Source organism: Lepisosteus oculatus, chromosome 26, assembly GCF_040954835.1.
Source record: "Lepisosteus oculatus isolate fLepOcu1 chromosome 26, fLepOcu1.hap2, whole genome shotgun sequence".
NCBI lineage: Eukaryota > Metazoa > Chordata > Actinopteri > Semionotiformes > Lepisosteidae > Lepisosteus > Lepisosteus oculatus.
In genome coordinates, this window is record NC_090721.1 from 3,976,549 (window position 1) to 3,996,952 (window position 20,404).

The following is a 20,404-nucleotide window of genomic DNA, read 5'->3' on the forward strand; positions in this document are numbered from 1 at the left end:
TTTCAGAAAGTGTTTCTAGAGGAATGTGTACCCCTGTGGGTTTGTGCGCGGACTACTGACTGAGTTAAAAGCTTGGAAAGATTTGAAGGACAGGACACTCGCTGGAGAGCTGGTCCAATTATCAAGTCAACAGTGCCTACAGTGGTCAGCATGTACAAATGGATAAAACCTCATTCAAAAAGCACTTTTAAAATGTCAGAATTTGTAATGAGTGCACTGCTTCATAGGGGTACACAGAGTAAAAGCTTCTTAACCTCCAGTATTTTTCAATGCTATAAATTGTGAACATTTTGTTTCACGTAAATGGGGAAGTATATGTTAAGAAATCATAGCATGCTGGCATTGTAATGTTAGTCCTTACACTACAAATGACAGCTGCCCTTTAAAACATCAGGACTCAGTGAGTCAGCATTATGATAAAAACAAGTAATAGGTTTATTCCATGCTGAAAAGAGAAGAAAGAAAACACAACGTTTCCGCCATGGAGCCTTCTTCAGGTCTTTGAAGTATAATGTTAGACAAGTCTGTATTTCTCAACATATAAAAAAAAATATATAAATTGTGTGTTTGCATATGTAGAGATGTGTATTATGCACGTTTAGTTTCTTTAATGAAAAAAGAAATTTCAAAAAGAAAAAATGTATTCTCTGGCCATAACCTTATCAGAATGCAGTCTATTTCATTGTGCAGTTCTGGTTACAAACTCAATCAATACCAAGATATAACCCTGTGGGTCAGTGCAGTGGTGTAATTTATTTCAGTTGCCACAGAACAATAAGGCCTTGACCAGACATCTCAGCAGATATGAATGCACAATCACCAGAAATATAATGGCACTGACACTGGTTTACAGACTGCAGTATGAAAATAATAGCATATGTTACACATGAACGAAAAAGTGAATAATATATGAACTGGTGGGGCCCTACCGATTCCAGCCAAAGCTTATAATTCATAATTAAATTAGAAGAGAACGTCTGTTGTACAGCAGATTAAAAAGGAGGAAGAATGCGATAGCATCATGCAAATCCATTTTACAATCAACCTGCTGTCAAATTGAAACAATGAAAATAAGAGACGGCTTAAGAATCTTTATAACATAAGGTCACTGTGGAGTGCAGACTACAAGGGCAGGCAAGCATATTTAGTACTAATACTGCTATTTTGTTAATGTTTATATTAAGATATTACTGTAGTTCAACATCCAATAAGCATGGGGCACATCCTACATGGTTGTGTAGGAGAATGTAGGATTTTCCTACATCCAAATAAAAATTAAATGACTGCCTGGACTCCTTGAGTTGTTTACTCAAGCTTTTATCTCAAAAGGTACATTTGACCAAATCATAAATGTAACTGTACTGTACAACAGTATATTACCGCCCTGTAACGCATGAAGACATGAGTGTATATGACAGCTCGGTTTATAAACAGTGGGAAATAAAAGGAATTAAATTCCCGGTTTGGAAAAAAATGTTTAAAAAAGACTTACATTTTTGGTAATTTTCAGATATATTTTCTTAAATATAGGGTACGGTATTGGAAAGCGAGGCAGTGCATAATTAATCAGGCAATTGCAGTATTTAAGATCTGGATTTGGGGGAAAAAAAGCCTTAAAAAGGAACAGACTGAAAAACATGAACAAAAGGTTAATTGAATTCTGCAACTCCGGGTTTTTTTCGGTCAGGCGATACGCAGACACACTTAAATTATGCAGGAAGGAGGTCCAACCCGTACCTGATCGCTTCTCGCCGCTTGGCGGACAGTGCGCATGCGCCGGAAGTTGCTGTCGCAGACAGCAGCAGTGATTCGGCAACGTACAGCAACAACAGAAAAATAAAGATCTATATCAGTGTGAAATAAAACGAAACGATGTTTTGAGCCATGCCTTTCGCTCAGGTTCACGAAGAGTAAGTGAAATCGTATCCCTTTTTTTATTATTCGCATATGACGGTTGTTATTCTGTATAAAAAAACGTACCAGCAACAAAGAAGTCATCGTAATAGTACAGAACAGAAGCAGATTTAAAGTTTTGATTTTTCAGGCATCTCTGCTTTATTGTGATCCACTTTGAATGCGCTTTTTAGACTGTTTCGGTTAATTGCGTGGACACCTCCGAGATAACTCATTTCCTGAAACCTAAAAGTGAGAGCTTTTAGAAATGTATGCGAGTACATTTTGTGAAAACTGTTCTATTTTGTACAGCTTTCAAAGGAAAGGGTATCGTATGCCTCCACAGAAGTACAGAGCATTGCTATAGAAGCTGGAGGTTTCCACAGCTAAAAGCATTTGCATATCGTAATCTATTGGTATGAAAGGATGTTGTTAACAGCTTAATTCTTGAATAGCCAGGCACAGATGGTCGGCTGTTAGCAGTAGCCCCATTCGAGGCTTGTAAATGACACGTATTTAAGCTTTGTTTGTTCAGCGCCGTGACCTTTGCTTAATAGTTGATGATGCGGCGTTTCAAAATGTCGTTCTGCCTCAAGACGGGGGGAAAAATGGAGAGTGGAAGAATTTGCGAACGAGCCAGTAATTGGCGAGTCGTCGTATTGGATAGACTGATCTATTCAAAAAGTTGTACCCCCTCCCCTCCTCCTCCTTCCCGAAGACCAGCCACTCTCCGTTTTGGACAGGCCTGCAAAGCTGTTCCCAGGGTTTAATTCGGCCGGGCAGTAAATGAGACGGAGCACATACTCATAATCGCCAGACGAAACAGCAACTGGCTTTTGGTTGTCGGAACTAAAACGTATGAGCGTACTATCCTTCCACTTCCAGCCCAGAGCTTGTGAGATTTACATATACAGTTGTGTAAGTTCATGCCTTGGAGAATATTTTAAATGGGAGACCCAGTTTAAATGGTGTACACTAGCTCGTTTGCTACCGATTACATTTTTGCATGGGGTTCCCACGTTAAAAAAAAAATAAATGCACGCATTGCGTTCCACCGGGTCGTGCAATCTACGGATACGGAGAGCCGCCGCCTCCTCCGTCAGGTGGTAATTGCGGTGATCTAAACTCCGTGATCCTGTACGAGCTGCTTCACATCCATCTGATTTCTGCGGGATCCTCTTGCACAAAACTCCATTGAGAGGGGTCGGCAAGGTAACAAAGGGGGTGACGTCATCCGTTATATCCGGCCGCCTGACCTCGAGTCCGGATTCTCTACCTCTTCAACTCATTTCCGATTGGTCGTGGTGCGCTTGCGGGTCCCTCCTCCCGCGTCGTGATAGGCTGAGAGGGTACAGTTTCCGGTTTTGATGTAGAGTCGGTGGGTTGAGTTTGGTTGGGGAGGCTTCAGTGTCTAAACCGAGATAGATCTGGTTTAGGTGGCTGTAGTTCTGGGGGAGCGGATTTTTATCGCTTATGACCACTCGCCTATTTTGAAACAATGCATCTCGCTACCGGATTTAGTTGATGCCGAATCGAAATACTAAGAATATCACCCCAGCCCCCGAAAAGGAGACGGAAGGGGTAAGGATTATTATTTTTTTTGGTAATTTGCTGCTACTCTTGGGCTGTATTCCGTTCGTAGGCTGTGAAAGTTAAGCAGTGATACCTTCTCGTTGTCCTACACTAGGTCTCCTGCATGGATAGCAATTAAAAGTATGTCTTTGGCTGAATGTGTTATTGTGTGTACAGATCTGGTACATTCAAGGCTATGAAACATGGGGATTGTAGCTTGCGGAACAGGGTATTTTAACCGATTAGTCTGAAAACTCACGGTGACTTGAAATCCTAGTTGCTAGAATAATTAAAAATTGTACTTAAAGTGGGCCATTAAACTTAACTGCACTGTATTATATTTCTAGCCCGTTCTAGAGCAGTGTAACAGTGTATTGATTTGTAGGTCGTCTTTGCAAGCTGTCTGCCTGTCAGTATGTTAGGTAGTATGATTTAGAGCTGCACTGCCTTAGATGGAGAAGAGAGTAATGTTTCTTGAGCAACAGAATAGTAACTTTTTAACACGTTTTCAGTTATGCCTGAAGATCACTAGCTATGGTGTGCAGCTGCAATTTGGAGCGGGATATGAGCTTGGGAGCAAACTCTTTTTCCCCCCTCAGGTCGAGCGATCTGTGTGCCTTTTGAGGTGCGAAGCTGTTTCACCACGTTTTAAAAGCCTAAGGACCAAGACGTTATTCTGCGACGCAGGCCTCGCTACGTAAAGTAGCGGAGACATGTCGTTTTCCGACAGGGGATCTGTTCTCCCTGCTGTCCCGGCTTGTCTGCTGCCGAAATGGTCAATAACCGGCGGTTTTCATTTTGTGCTGACTTCATGATTTGCACACTGCGCAGTCACTGTTCTTTGGCGTGCACTGCGTTTTGCGAAAGGGCGGATAATTAAATTTCAACACTTGTTCCCCGAGAAACTCCGGTTTCTATTCTCAATACAATTATCGAGCTTTGTGAGGGTTCATTCCGCCGTAGGGGTATAATGTTTCCTTTCACATGCACAAACCCATGAAGTGGTTCTCGTTCTGAAGGGTACAGGAAAAAGAGAAACGCTATTGTGTGCTAACCTTTAGGGGGGGATTATTCAAGAATTTATTACTTTTGTTGCTGTGAATGAATCCTTACCCGCGACGAGCTTGCCAAATGGAATATTAAGTTGCATCAATGAACGCCAGTTTAGTCTAAATTGTCACATAATTACATTTTCCTAAGTTGGTATCTGTCTTTTAATAGATAAATTGAATTGTGGTGATGCTTCGCCCAAACGTTTTGATGAGCCCTATCAAACCTTTCCCCCCTCGTTTTGAAAATGCTTATAAGTAAAATTGGGTTAAAGGGAAGAGCTTTGTGTTGCAGGGGAGAGAAGGGATTTAATGCTTAGAAAAGGTGTTACCCAGTGTTTTGTGCTTAATTTTTGTCCTCGAGCACAAATCACCATCAGACTCCGTGACCTGGTAATGTATGGGCTAATTAGATTGCTGTGCTATCTATAGGGCTATTGTAACTGAGTTTTTGAAAGCAGTTTATCTTTAATTGATTATCCAGACCTTGGCATGTCTAATCACTTTGGACAAAAAAAAGCATAATAAGGATTGTTTGTCATTATTTTTTTGCAAACCACTCTAGGCTTGCACAGTACTTCAGTAAATATTAATTAAAGGGATTGTCTGGTTATGTGTGCTAATGGTGTATCAGAAGGTCATTGTGACTAACTGGCAATCGTGTGGCAGAATCAATACCCTTGTGCTAGGATGGTATCATAATATTAACTTGTTTTTCAAGCTAGGGCCTCAGACATTTCAAACATTTTGCAAGGAAGCTTATACCAGTATCCTTACAGAAATAACAAACTATTCTGCAATATTTAGTTGGTTTTCTAAATTTTGTCTAGCACACCAAGTCTGAGATAATTATGTGCTGGATTAACGGGTTGCTTCTTTAGCCTCAGAGTCTGGGCCGTCACTGTAGTTTGGTATTTCAGGGTTTTGAGTGGTAGGTCAAATGACAGCACGGTGTGTCCAGGATCTCCTATAAATTGCAAAACAAACACTGGATTAAGTAACAGGATCTCGGTTTTGTTTTCAGGGGGCCTCAGAGTTAATAGAAAATAACTTTGGACCCATTTCACACTAACCTGAGAAAAAGAACAGATTTTCGAATTATCCCAGGCCGTTTTCAATAGTTGACTCATTGAAATGGAAATGATTTCCTGCCAAACAAGGCCATGGGAATGGTTCAGAATGGGCTCTTGAAAGCCAAAAGGCTTTCCTCAGTTTGTCTTCTAATACCCTGTAAGTGATACATTCCAGACCGCATTAATGTGGCAGCTGACATGTGGATCTGGAAGAAAACTTTATTCGTACTTCAGGAGAACAGTGGCATCGAATGTTCCCATGTACTAATTGGAAAAAGCACATTTCATAATTGCACAACCCTCTTTTTCTCGTCAGCCAGGAGAACACAGTAATTTGTTAGTTGTAAAAATAGATGTAATTAAAACGGGCTGTGCTTTGCTAGGTTATAAACAGGCACTTGACAGTCATTGTTTTATTATTTTAACCTCTGCTTAGAAATTGCAAAGCACTTTGTCGGCAAATAAGTATAGTGCTTTCACCATAAAGTGTTTTGGAAGCTTTGCGTAATTTCAGTGCCCCATTGATCTTGGTCCATTGTTCAGTGTTCCTGAGACAGTGTTTGCATTGCAAAATCAGCAGGTAAACTTCAATAGACTGGAGGCAGTATAGATGTAGGGATGAACTGCTATTATGAGAGTTCTTGAGGAGGAGCGAGCAATCTAGACATGACTGTCAAGCCCCGAATAGTGCAAGCTCACATTATCAGGTCAATTCTCAGGTGTGCATGTATTATTTGCATTTAGTCCCTCAGTTCAGTGTGAATAGATGCCGTGGAAAAGTACCCAGAGTGGGTGTTTTGTCTGCACCTGGATTGTGGGATCCGTGGACGAATGGCTGAAACTCCCCTCCCATCTGTACAAATGTCCCTGTGCTGACTCGTCCTGTCAAGAGTGTGCTCTCCCTGTCCCATCACTGGCATACAGAGTGGGAAGGGGGCGAAAACAACCAAAATTAAAATAAAAAACCTTAGACAGCAGGCGCCTGAGTGGCACCAAGCTTCATGAGCAGTTTTATTTCCCCTCTGCAATCCAATAAAGGAAAACCAAGCACAAGGTATTTTACTTGATTCAGAGATAATGGAACAATAAATGCCGACCCACACTGTGGGGGACCAAAGGCTTTTGATTCTGTGCCTCTCCAGGCCAGGGCTCAACATGGCTGAAATGTTTTGTGATTCCTGTGGTATTTCCCTTTCTAGGAAGTGAAACTAGATTGGCTCAGACAGACATGAATGTGCCCCTATCTCCTGCACGGTCCAGTAAACGTGATGTTCTTCTGTGTTTGTTTGCAGTCTAAGTGGTGGGGGTGGTGTCCTCTGAACCTTTTGAGGAAGCTGTTTATATTTTTGAGCCTGAGAGGAAGGTGGCACAGGACATGGCAGAGACTGTTATCTGTTTGTGGCACGAGATAAGGAGACAGAAGCATTGCTGGCCTGTTTCTGAACCCTGCCTAATGAGTGGTTGCTAGGCGAATTGCATCTCAATCAGTTTAATCCTTCGGATGTCACTTGCAGGTCTGCGCTCTGTGACGGCCGGCGGTGCATGCAGCGGCTCACACCGCGCCGCTGGGTGCAGGGGGGCTGCTGGCGAAGCAACACTGGGAATAGCTTTTGCAGAGCTGGTGGGACTGTCTGGCCCAATCAGTTCCCCGGAGCCAAAGGGCAGCCACTTCACACAGTAATGCTAACTCAAGAGATCAAGTGATACATGAAAGACAGGTCCCTGCCATGAACTTAGGACTGCTTTTCCCTCACTTTAGATAGCTAAAGCCATTAGAAGCACAGGAGGTTATTGTTTTTATAGTCGCCAGGCTGAGATTCCCCCCCCCTAATGTTTAAGCATTTGTTCTTGAACGTTATTGTCTCTTGAAAATAGCAGGAAGGTTTTTTTCCCCCTCTTAGATTGTTTTACGTTTGTTTTTCAGTCCTTTTTTTATGCAAAGAAGCTGGGATTGCTGTAGGCATTCAGGTTGACGTTCCCTAGCAGACAGCCGAGCGAGCACCTGACCTATTTAGAAAGGTGAAAATCAATCATTTCACGTTGTGCATTTCAGACAAGCCCTGGGAAGGAGTATAACGGCAAAGAGGTTTTGCAAGCGTCTCATCCTGGAGGATCAAGGGCTCACAGGCCCATTACAGATCCAGAAATTATGATAGGTTGTGTTTCTGTGGGGCGGGTATGTCACTGTTGGTGCGGTGGGGGACAAGATACTTTGGAAAGTGTAATGAGGTTCTCAAAACACAAAGTGCAAATAACCTTTTCTCATAAACCACATGGAAAATTCTTTTCAAGCGTGCCTCACATTTCGGATCTTTGTTTTTTCACCCTGTGTGGGATTACGAGTGGTGTTTGGCATAGTAAATAGAATGAGTTGATGGGTCATCCCACAAATATAACACAGATGTAGGTATGATCGCTGGAGAAGTGAGGCAGTCATATCAAGCTGTGAGTGAGTAGCATTTGCCTTCAAAGCAGAACTCTTTATGACACCACATCATTTTATTGAATTGGCAGCATCTGTGGAAAAGTGGAAAAATTCTAAACTGGAAGAATGGATGGCGCGTTCAGGGAATAGAAGGAATACATCGGTGTCATTGAATTTTTAATCTTGACTTTGCCGCTCTGTCATTGAGGCAAGGGGATGTTGAAAATTTCCCTCAAGGCAAGAGATGATAAGGGTGACTTTATACAGTACAGATGTCATCCATAAACCAGATTAGAGGTTCTGCAGATCTTGAATCCGTTTTTACTGCATGCAATAACGGGGTTCAAATGGGGTGATGTGCATTGGGAATTCTCTGCCAAAAGGATTGGATGGATCTTTTCATGCTGAACTGGTGCATGGATGTACCCAGAGAGACTGGGATGAGCCCTGCCACCTGAGAATCACTGGTTCCAGTGCAGACAGTACTGCCAGCCACCTGTGGCCCTCCTGTGGGGTGGGAGTAGGGTCTGTTGTCTGGGTTTGAGTGGGGGCAGAGCCGGGTGGGGGATCTTTGATTTTTCCTTTGCAACATTGCTCAGTTTTTACTGGGCGTTCGCCAGGCCTGCCCGCCCAGCTAGTGCCAGTTGTCTGTGCTCCAGCTGACACTTGAGCCCCTGTGTGAGCCATGGCGAGCTGGGGGGGGTATGGGTCCGGTCCGGGTTTAACTGCACTTGACTCCGGCATTCGGGCATCTCTGGTTGCTCTGCCAAGACTGGATGACACCTCAGCTCCAGCTCTTCCCAGTTCATGTTGGAAAGAATGAACAGGTTTATTCTACATTTCATTTGTTCTCTCGTGTTCCCTTGTCCTATGAGCAAATACACTCACTGTGCAATTGGGGAAATTTGAAATCCTTTCTCCAGTTGCAGCTCAGATTTTTCTCCCGTTGATGTAATGCTTAGAATTTTAACAGTGAGAAGGAGATCTGGAGATCTTTTTTTTTTTTGGTGCCCTGTTTAACACGTCTCATCGTTGATAACCTAGAACCTGTGAACTTTGCATGTCTGAATTTTCTTTAATCTTCCAGTCCCCTTCACCTTCTGTGTCAGGGTGCCGTTTACTCCCAATTTGACTGTTGGCTGAGCTGGCAGTTTCCACTTGTTGAAGATCTATCAAGATTGGTGGTGAATTGTGGGCTCATAGGTGTTCTATACGCAGAAGAAAGTGCCTCTGTATCTTCAAAAATAAATCCCCGCTTTGTTGACTCAATGATGGAAAAAATATCTCCTATCAGCATCAGAAGGGATACTAACCAGTTAACCTGCCAGGAAACATCCAGTGATATGGAGGAGTAATCGGGTCTGTTTTGCTGAGCTGCTTTTGTTTGAACTATCTATTGATCCGTTTACAGGCAGGCGGTCCAAAAGCTCAAGTTTAGTGCTTGTATTTTATTGGCCTTTTACAGGATTACTGGTGCTGATGGACAGGGGCAAGCACAGATGCCCGTCCCCACACACCCTCGAGATGCCTGCATACACATCTGCCCCCCCCGCGTCTCAACTTCTTTCATTGACTTATTGATATTTGAACAGCATCATTCTGAATTTATAGCTCTGGTTCATTCTTCTGATTTGACTGCCCAAAAGAAAATAAGTGCTAAAAGAAAGCAATAGGCTTTTTTTCTTAGCTTGTCCATGGTATGATTAAGCTGCTATTCAGAATCCCTAAACCATGTGGTTTTTGTGTTTGTACTGTTTGGGACAGCCTGTCTAGTTTTCTTTAGGTATTGGGAAGACCCTTGGGGATGTGAAGGATGAGAACACGAGTTGACTTTTCCCCTTACGGAGCGAGAGGCCTTTTATGTTGCCTCATTCGGGGCTATTGTTAATAGCTGCAAATGCAGTCTTTAAAAGAAGAAAGAACCAGATGATGTTCTTGTGCTCTTGAAAGGTGGCACGATTTTCTTTCCCCGTCCTCCTCTGTATTTTGAGTCTCGAGGGGTCATTTTTGTGCAGTGGCTTGGTGCATACCATAGGGAGGCAAGCCCAGTTTTGTTCAGCCTCTTTTGTCTGACATCTTTCAGCAATCAATGATTACTGTATCTTGTGCCATTTCCCTCCTTTGTACGTAGCTCAGGAACCCTGCAGTGAATAATAAAATTGTCCATTACATTTGCTGCCTGTGTATAAAAGGGTTGTTTATAAGGGACCATTAAAAGGGAAATGTCAAGTTTTATCTCTGCGCTGACATTCTTGTATTACTTGGATAAAAATGTGCTCCCATGTGCTTTTTTTCCCCCCTTCATAGTCCGATCCGTGCTTTGCCGGGAGAACTGCACGTCCAAGGTTTTAAAAATGGTAAAATAAATAAGAGTGCCTGTGTTTGTCTGCAGCGTACAATTCATCATTCTCTGTTTTGACATTCCAGGGCAGCATTGCATTTCCAACACCCTGACGTGTCAGCTTTCTGTAATTAATAGTAAATAGCCTGAGCCCAAATGGAGACCAGGTGTTGCAGAAATCCACCAAGTGTTCTTGAATGCTAAACCACAGGTGTCTCATAGCCTTTTCAGAGGGATCGTCTGGGTTCTTGTTTTCCATTTGCGTGCTGCAAGCAGGAACGGGTTGGCTTTCAAAGAGAACACCATTTTAGTCTGATCAGGAGGGAAGAAGTGTCTCATTAAATTCCCCAATGCAGTCTTGACCTTCTTTTTTGAGGATAAAAAGAATCATTTTAAAATCTGCCATCCTCGGAGCTAGAGGAGTTCTACTTTTTTTTTTGGGGGGGGGGAGAGGACTGCAGCTAAAATCGTGGAAACAGCTGATCCTTTTTTTAATTTTCCAGCTTTTGCTTGGGAAATCCAAATATTTGATCACGTCTGTACTACCCGCGCCAGTCTTTGGCTGTTAACAAATTAGTACCTCTAATCTGTATCTCTCGGCTGTTATGGATTTGTGACCAGGAAAAGCCGAGGCTCTGCCTGTTCAGAGAGATAAAAGCTCCGTTATCGCCCAATGCGGTGCAGCTGCAAAAACTGCAGAGTGAAAAGAAACAAGATTCCATCTCACGACCAGATTAAATCAAAATTTGCAGTAGGTGTGTCGACGTATTCATTTAAAACAAGGGCAATTTACAAAATGTGCCACTTCAGCTTTTAGAACTCCAGATGTCGCGGGTTCGAATCTGGGCCATGCCACACACAGACTGATTACCCAGCTGGAGCGTGAAGTTAGCAGACCACCAATGGGGCAGCTCGGGAATTAGTCAGATACTGCGGCTTCCTGGGAGCCTGCAAGCTGCAGCGGTGGTCTTTGGGGATGTGCCACTCTCCTGGTGCACCAACTGCCCTGACATGTGTGGTGAAGGTCCCAGCGTATCAAAAGGAGAAAGATGGGTCGACAGGCCAGCAGGATGGAGGACCACGTCCGTGCACCCTCATTTCCACCAACTGGAGTTGGTGACCCGGCGTGAACTTTTCAAAGTTCAGAAAGAAATCTTTAGGTCTCTTTCTTGGTGGAATCCATCTGAACTTATTGAAATCTTTCTGCTAAAACAATGGAAATTGAATCTGTGGCACATCTAGTTTGCTGTTCTACAGTTTTTCAGCTCTGGGACCTGGCGGGGTCGGGCAGGGTGTGAGTAGCTGAGCTAAATGGCTTGACTATTGAGTGTGAGCGAGGTGGCTATGCCGTTTGGTTGTAGAAGAAACAGGTCTGGCAGTGATGTGTATCCTGAGACTTGATCTACTGTAGTTCGTTAAGAGCTGTGCTATTCATGAGCTCATTATTCATCTGCCTGTATCACTGGAAATTTGATTTAACCATCATGCAAACCTCTATGAGAGAGATGAATCATTCAAGAAACCTTTGTAATTTTATGGCCAATGAGTCTGAATTGTTAAACTCCCTGACGGTCATGCTAAGACAGGCCACCACGAGCCATGGATCTTTCCAATAGATTTTAGATTGGAATCTATTTTAATAGGTTTTGAGTCTCCGCTAGTCTGCGGAAATGTGGTGGTGTTCTCAGAAATGTGCCTGTGGCAGGTTCATGGAACTCCTGCACAAGTGTTTTTGATTTCACAGTTTGTACAGATTTCTTTTTGGCATTTGAGCGGCGACTTTGTTTCAATTTGTTTGAACCTTTTTACAGCAAAAACAGCTTAATACATTAGAAAAAATAGCTTACAGAATTAATGTATTATTTTACAATTTGAGTTTTCAGTTAATCTAGCGAATACTTCAAAATTGTACAAATGGATTTAGACAGATTTAGCATTCTGCTGTTTAGAAGGCTTAGTTTTGCCTGGATTTTAGGGGGACTAAACCTATTCAACTCAACTTGCATATGTTGTGATATGCAGGAAAATGTTCCTGTCTAATCATTTGCTGTTCTTTGTCCTGAAAGAAAACCATTCAGAGAAACCGGAAACTATTTGATTTCATAAACTGTGAGGCCTTGTGCACACAGAGCTTTTATATGGTAGTGTTAACATGAAAGCATTACTTTGGTGACAGGGAAACCTTTTTTTGATCATTGCTTTTTCTTATTGGATTGTAATGACTCAATATTTCTCTATCTGCTTTGATGAGACCTAGAAAACCATCACATCTGCCCTCTGGGACGAGGATTGGACAATCAAGGATTTACAGGATTAATTCATTTTACTTGCACTCTGCTTTGACAGCAGCATTTCCACCTTGTAGCCTTAACTTATCAGATCTCAAAGCTTTGCAGGACTGCACTGTCCTGGGACAAGAGACTTTCAAGGAATTCCAAACGGCTACAGTCATTGGCATTGGTTTACCACTGGAGGAAGTTCTTCCCTAAGAACCTCCACCCCAGCATGGTGACCAGGGGCTATGTGCTATAGGACCATCTTTCAGATGAGATGTTGAGCTGAGTTGCTGACCGCTTGGTCATTTAAAGATAAGTGATGCTGTTCTTAAGAGTAGGAGTGCTTGTCCAGTCTGGCTTCCTTGAAATTCCTGCTTAATTCAATCGAAGCAATTTTCTCCCAATCTGTTGCAGAAATGAAGTAGGTCTCTTGCAGACCTAATCAAAGTCTTAACATGACCTGTAGTCCCAAGGCAAGAATGAAAGTCCATGGCCCTTTCCTTCAAGATACCAATCCCTTTTTTGGTGGTTTATGGAGAGGTTGGATTATGAAGCTCTTGAGCCTCAGTTTCAAAACATTCACATATTACTGCGAACAGCCCAGAGCTGTCACTGAGTGTACTTGTGGATGCACAGTCCAACACTTGGTGGAATTTCTGGTGGAAGTCACCCCAGTTGTTAAGGCCTGGGACATGTAGAGATGTGATTGTGTGCAATAGTGTCTAGTGTGCCTGGCATTCAGTCATCTGCTGTTTCAAAGCGTATATTTCACAATTTTTGCTGCAGCCGAAAATCACTTTACTGCAATACCTTAAAATTCTGCATTACTGTATACTTTTAGCCATTTATCTTGAGCTAGCTTTGCTTAAACCATTAAGATATTGTACAGTGGCCGCTATTCAAGTTTGGTTTAATGGAAACAGAAAAGGGTACGATCCTTGTGTTTTGGAGATCCTGAGCTGGTGTTTCTCGAGGAATTCCTTTGTTCATTCCATGGCTGGAGATTACCGGATCATCACCACCTATGTTTAGCTCTGCTGAGGAGTTTCAAGGTACAGGGCCTTGTGCTGTGTAGCATCTGTGTCCTCTTAGTTCATTTGCCAACTCAGAGCTTGAATATCAAGGGACTGAGGCCGATTTCACCACAGCTGTGGGATTTGGCTGGTGGCTGATGCGCGTGAACATCAGTAGGCCAGGTGTTCCTCTCCACTAACGGTCCTGAAATGTTTGCTGCCAGGGTGCTTGGTGTTTACCTGCGATCAGAAGAGGCCAAACTGGCCTGAAACAGTCGATCCCACATCCGATCTGAGTGCAAACGTTTGTGCAGAGCTACCAGGGGAGAAATAAGCCTGAAACTTAAACCCTTCCGTTTGGATTTGCTTTTCTGTCTGGCTCCCTACAGACAAGGACAATGTTAACCCCCTCCCAACATGAGCCGATTTTTGAAGTTCCCTGTTGCAAGGTAGTCTGCATGTGTATAGCAGGCATCAAGTTGATATGTTCTGTATCAACAGAGCTGCTGCACTATAAATGTGGGATTCCATCTTTGATGTAAGGAAGGGCTGAAAAGCTTTAGTGTTAGTGGAAGCCTTGTTAGAATGCCCTATTCATCCCTTGTACTGAAACACGGGTGAATGTTAGAGGCGAACAGCTGCACGAGCTTCTATCAGGAAGAAAATCAAAGCAAAAATCTTTGCCTGGAAGATGCAAGAGTGATTCTTCCCACATTTGTACGTTTTTTTTTTCCCAGGGCCTAATGAAATGCAAAACTGTTTTTAATTGCAATGCTAATTTGTCACTCGGCAGCATAATTGCAATAAGCTGACAATGAATACACTGGGAAATAATACAAATTACCACACCTGTTCAGATCCTTTTAAAAAAAAAAGCTATTCCTCCCCACAAGTTTAAATGCGATCCTTGTCGTGTATCTGCACAGGGTTCTGTTGCCTTCTGTCATCGGATGAGCTCTCTGTGATGCAGGAGAGGCTAATGTATATGCCCAGCCTCCTGGGTAGAATACACTTGCAGAGCTATTGCTGGTGTCAAGTCTTTTTTTTTTTTTTACAGGGCACATGAGCCCTGTGCAGCATTTTTGGACATCTGAAGGTTTTGAAAGGAATTAATTTTCCGCGTAGTCGTAATTCTTGGCAAAGTGGCTGTAGAAAGTAATCTCTCCCCATCCCCTTGGCAGGACAGCAGTACAGCTATGTGAAATATTAGGGCTTGGGAAAAGCAAGTATGGCCACATTTCATGGGAGTGTTACTTCCTGGTGATTTATGATGCCTCAGATTTACTCTGGCTCTGTCACAAGAGCCAGCTACTTCACTCTGCCAGCGATTTGATCTCTGTGCCTCTTTCAAACTCTTACCTCTGTTTAGCAAGTTTATGGTACGTTTTAAGAAGCATCACATTCCAGCGGTCAGTCGCTGTGGGAATGACCTTAGCTCTTGCCCTTTCATAACACTGAGGGTGGTAGAGAAAGGCAGGGTGGTGAGTTTGTGAATGGAACACCAAGGTTTGCCACTACAGACCCTGTGAAATGCCAGGAGTGAATTAATATTCATTCCCATAATTCATAAATACTGCATGCTCTTAACACATCCACTTACAAATGTATTTCTCTGGTCAGAGTCAGCTGTCTTGATGAACACTAATGATGGTGAAACGGTTGTCTGTGGTTGCTAAGGTTGACTTTGTATCCGCAATAGGCAGAATGAGTAGTCTTTTGAATGTCTGACCCCTCCCTCAGCATTGCAGCTAATGAGCTATCTCCTCCTGTTTTTTTTTAAATCAAGCTCATGTAATATGAGTGTCTTATATTCACACACCTGAGCATGGATGGGAATTGCATGTTAAAGGAATTCTGTCTTGAGGGGAAACTATTTTTTAAGATGATTTGAGCAGCACTCTGATTTTGTCAGGGGACATTTTATGGAAAAATCGGGACTAAAAAAGTACGTTCTGATGGACAGACGCCTGAATTTCTTTTTTGCGCTTTTGTGAGAGACTTTCCTATTGAGCTACCTTCCAACAAATGGCTGGGTGTGTTCTGATTGGGTTGGGTTCTGCTTGAACTGTCTTCCTGTATCCGTCTCACAGGTTCCCAGAATTCCTCTCTCGCTGGGAAGTTCAGTTTGGTGCCGTCTGCCATAAATTCTCTCCCAGTCTGTGTTTGCCCAGTTGGGTGCCAAGTCACAGCACATCTCCAAAATTTAGGAACAAGCTTGTCTTAAGGGTGTGTGCAGTTAATAATAATAATTGCTTACACTTATATAGCACTTTTCTGGACACTCCACTCAAAGCGCTTTACAGGTAATGGGGACTCCCCTCCACCACCACCAGTATGCAGCTCCACCTGGATGATGGGGAAGCACAGTTACAGTGGCAGTGTAACTGTTTGTTAAATATTTGCACATTCTGAGCAGCTGCTTCTAAATATCTTTTCAGAAGTATGCATGCTGTGACTGTTTAATAAAGCTGCTGTTAGAGATAAAACATATGGGTTTAAACATATTCTTATGACTGCTTGGGTTCACTGTAGCACTGCCTGCTCCTTTCTTCATCTAGCCTGTGAAGAAAAAGAACTTACTTTGGCACCTTTCAGTCTTCGTTTTCTCAAAAGCATTATGTCTGGGAGGTATTTTTATTAGGTGTTAACACGTCTGCCAAGTGACATCTGAAAGGTCTGAAATTGTTATTCCAGTCAAGATTCAGTTTCATTTCCATGTACTTTTCCTGTCCCCCCCCCCCTCCTCTCAGAGCTCTGCTATATTCTGTAAATTACAGAGCGCCGTTTGGGCTGGTCATTAGGATAATTGCATGAGAGTTGGGTAAGGTCATAGTACACCAGTGATACTGTCTCTTGACTCCTGTATTAATGTTTGTAATGATGTAGCTGCAGGCGAAGCCAAACCAGGACAAGTAATACAGCACTTTGCTGGTTTTTAAACCTAACCTCCCGGCACTGCAGAGGGAAATGAGCACAAATGTTTCCATGTTCCCAGCTAGAACCAGCGAAACAAAATTAGAAAAAATGTCTAACCAATAAAATTCCAAGAAGACTGTGGCAAAGATTGTATGGTATGTTTATCTGTAAAATGCTGACTATGGTCTAAAAACTATTCAGCTGTGCTCATTAGTCAGATGAAGACTTTCCTTTTGTCTATTTCTCTAATTCTCAGATGTTAGTTCATCTTAGCAGAACTGTAGTTCTCTTCGTGCATTCAGGTCTTTCTATAAAAAGAGTATTGAAACCATGTCATCCAACACTATTTTAGGTAGGCTGTTTTCCCCCACCTTTAATTAAAGAAGTGTCAGAGGCTCATTAGTTATTCTTCCACTGTATATTATCTGATGCCTGATTCTCCTGTGAAGTTAAAACAGTGCAGTGTAATTCTCTCCTCTCCTGCTCTACAACAAAGCAATTTCCGTGTCTGACAGCTTGATTTCTGACACCTTTTGTTGCGTGTATTTGAAAATACCCCCCTCCCCATTCATTTAAAAATAACATTCCTGATAGATGAGAGTTTCTATGGTAAAGTGTCATGGCTAAAGCTTTCATTTCAGACCTGCTGAAGTCATCAGGATCTTTGTTCGTGAATGGAACAATAACGGCGACATGCCTGTGAGGCCTCTGTTAGTAACCAAATATAACAAATGCCTGCTAATATATTTGTTCGGATTTATGGCATGATATGGGTGGAATTGACTTGATAATTTAGAGCTCACATTTGCAGGAGCTTGCAGAGCAGGGGATTTAGAAAATGGCCTGATCTCAATGCAGGACGGTGCTGTTTGTTTTTTCTTTCCTGTTAAAATCAAACAGTCTAAGAACGGGGAAGGCATTTTGCTCTTGCACACAAACTGTTCCGTCTTCCATTGAGAACGTACACCCCATGTTGAAATTCACAGAAGGGATTTTCTTCAGTTTCGCAAGCCCACAACCTCCAGGAAAACGCGTAATTAAACGCGGTAGTCTGTCTTTTTAACGTGGTATTACATTGAAGATTTGGAGTTAATACTGAGCAGCTCGGTAATCTTAAATTTTTTTGTCTCAATTCCAGGAAACCATTTAAGACTTTAGAGTCAGTGATCTGAATCTTTAACCAAATGCCTCCCCCCCTCACCCTCCAGTCTTTTTTTTTTCCAGAGAAAGCACTCCAAATGTTGAAACACTTTTGCTGGTAAGTTATTCGTGACTTAAGACCCGAGAGAGTGTAAAATATAGGTCAGCTTTTATGTGAGTAATTTAACAGAAGGCGGTGCCTACTGTATCATAATCTTGCCTTAAGTACTGTACATTGAAATTAGATTGAGTTTTTTTGAAAAGAGGAAAATACTGAAACACTGGCAGCTTCTTGACTTGGTTTGATCCCTCTGGAGCCGAGATGACACGGAAGCCGAATGAGAGTATCTGAGGTTGAGTCATTTGAATCTAAATACCATCAACAGCTCAAAATGTCCTGACTTGACAACATCAAATGCATGTCTAATGCCATACACCCTCAGCATTGCTTTGCCCAGTGGCAACAGACTTCATAGCGTGGAAACCTGTTTTTTGTGTTGAAAATGGAAGAAACGCAAGTAGTTTTTTTTTAACTTGCTCCAGTTATTTGTAAGAGCAGGTTGTCTCTATGGCTTTTCTTCCTCAACGTAAAAAAGTGATTGCTCAGCTAAAGTCGACACCAGCTAGCTGTTCTGTGGTCGACACATTGGTGTGTTTCTTATATTGCTTCATGGGTTGTATTCCTTCGGAGACGCCCGGTGTTAACATCCTTTTCAAGGGGCTTTTAATGTGTCAAAACTAAGTCACCAAAAAAATGAAATGCAGCTATTTCAATACAATCATATAATGGGCAGGAAATTGTGTATCAACGTAATTTTAAACCCAGATTTAATCATCTGATCACTTGCGTTTTGAAAAATAGAGCTCAATCTATGGGATTTCATGGTGTACGTTAAGGTTAATATTATCGCTGTAGAAATCAGTAATTTCCCCAGTTCTGCACACACTGGCTATGGATGCCTGTAGGAATATTAGTCCTGACAAGTCTTCTCATAAAACACTCTGGTGACACAGCTATCGCAGACTCATCAAACTGGCTGAGTCTGATGTGTGTTCATTTGAGCTCATCTCAAAGGGGCTGCTGACAACTTTCTTTTTGGACTTGGATATGCAGAAGCCTGCGGATTTGGCAGTTGAGCAAAACATACAGTTAATGCTCTAATTATTATATGGTCAGTGGAGTGAGAGAGAAGAGGAAGAGAGTGGAGACGTAGCTTTGGTAGAAACAAATGTTTTTGAGAAATGTCAGCAGTGTATGTTATTCTTATGTAAATCAAGATGGCTGAATTCCAGTCAGTCCATGCTTCAGCCTTTTAGACATGGTCCATTGAAAGCACACTTACCTTTAGTATTCTAGCCTGGTTTGGTGGTCTCAGTGTTGTGAATAAAAGCAGCAGGATTGTGGGCGTTAAGCAGGACAGCCTAAAGGAAATCCTTTATAAATGGGTATATGTGGTGGGAAGGCAGATCACTTTTGATCCAGCTAGTTTCTTTAGAGATCAGTGCAGTTTGTTTCCCTCAGTATGTGGATTTTAAGTTGCTTCCATAACACTTCTGAATGCTTAGGCCTAATGCTTCTGTATGTTCCAGATATGTCATTGAATGCCACGTGCTTCGTCTGGCACCATGACCATGAGGTTCCCTGAAGTGAGAGTAGTTACTTGAAACGGTGCATTGAGTTGTTTAAATTTAAAGTCGGGAGAAGAAGAGTAGCCATGCACTTGAGATCGTATGAAACTGACACTCTGCCAAATGCAAACTGGAGCAGATACCAGCATATCCACATTCGCTTGATCTCATGCAGTGCGCGCGAGACCTGGCACAGACAGTCAAGCTGAGATTTATGCCCATACCACAGGTGTGGAGAGAATATGGCCAGAATGCACAGCTTTGGGGGGGGGGGGATTTATTTTTAATACGCTTTATGAACTTGAGAGGAACCCCAATAAGAGCACTTTCCTTAGCAAGCCGCTTCAGCGATTTTCTCATTGCGTTTCTTTTTGAGGAGAGCTGTACCGTGCAGGATGTTCTGGGGGAGTGGTGGTAAAGGGGGACCACTGAGTTTTCTCTCCTCCTCTGTTCTTTAGAACCTTCAGAGTGCTGCTCTCCACACAGGGTACTGGACAGCATACTGCTTATTAGCAGACGTCCTCACACAGTTCTCCTGCTGTTTAGATGTCCATAAGTTCATTAACCTTTATGCTCACTAAAGCAGCGAGGTGTCATCCGCATTAACATACGTTGACCTTTCATGATTTCTCTTTAGAGTTTCTGACATTCATGCGCGAGGAGTGCTGAGCTCAGTCTGGGGATGATTCCCAGTGTTAGGAGCAGCTCCGTTCCCTCAGCGAAGAATAAATCAAAACCACCTGCTTTTTTTAACTCCTTGCAGACTGAGTCTGGTTAATACGTAGTCTGTTGTCCCACGTGGAACAGAATCGCCAAGATGGTGGAACCTCTTTGACAGCAGCCCAACAGAAAAGGATTGTGCCCTAGAAATAACTGACCGCAAGGTGGGTTGTTTCTAATTTAATTTCAGGGAACAAAGGGCTCCTTTTCTTCTTGATCTCCTTTTATTTTTCCGATTTAGTTTGTTTGGGACCTGTGATTTACCTGTCAAGCGCATGTTTAGGATATCTAGAGCCTTATTTAAAAAAGGGGTGGGTGCTGGCTGAGCTTTTAAAATCAAGCTGTCAAGAGTGCATG

General features: G+C 42.6%; 1 protein-coding gene across 4 annotated transcripts in view; it reads left to right on the top strand.

Moving 5' to 3' along the window:
- fam222ba (family with sequence similarity 222 member Ba) overlaps positions 1 to 20,404 on the top strand; it is a 38,062-nt gene that overhangs the window by 5,922 nt on the left and 11,736 nt on the right. Inside the window, exon 1 of one of the 4 annotated variants that reach the window (XM_015367548.2) lies at positions 1,759 to 1,910. The exons of 1 other annotated variant lie outside the window; for it this stretch is intronic. The gene's annotated coding sequence lies outside the window, so the exon portion shown is untranslated. Of the gene's footprint in view, positions 1 to 1,758; positions 1,911 to 3,198; positions 3,475 to 20,073; positions 20,212 to 20,404 lie in introns of those variants that run through there. 2 more of the 4 variants (XM_006640841.3, XM_069184422.1) reach the window with 2 other exon arrangements.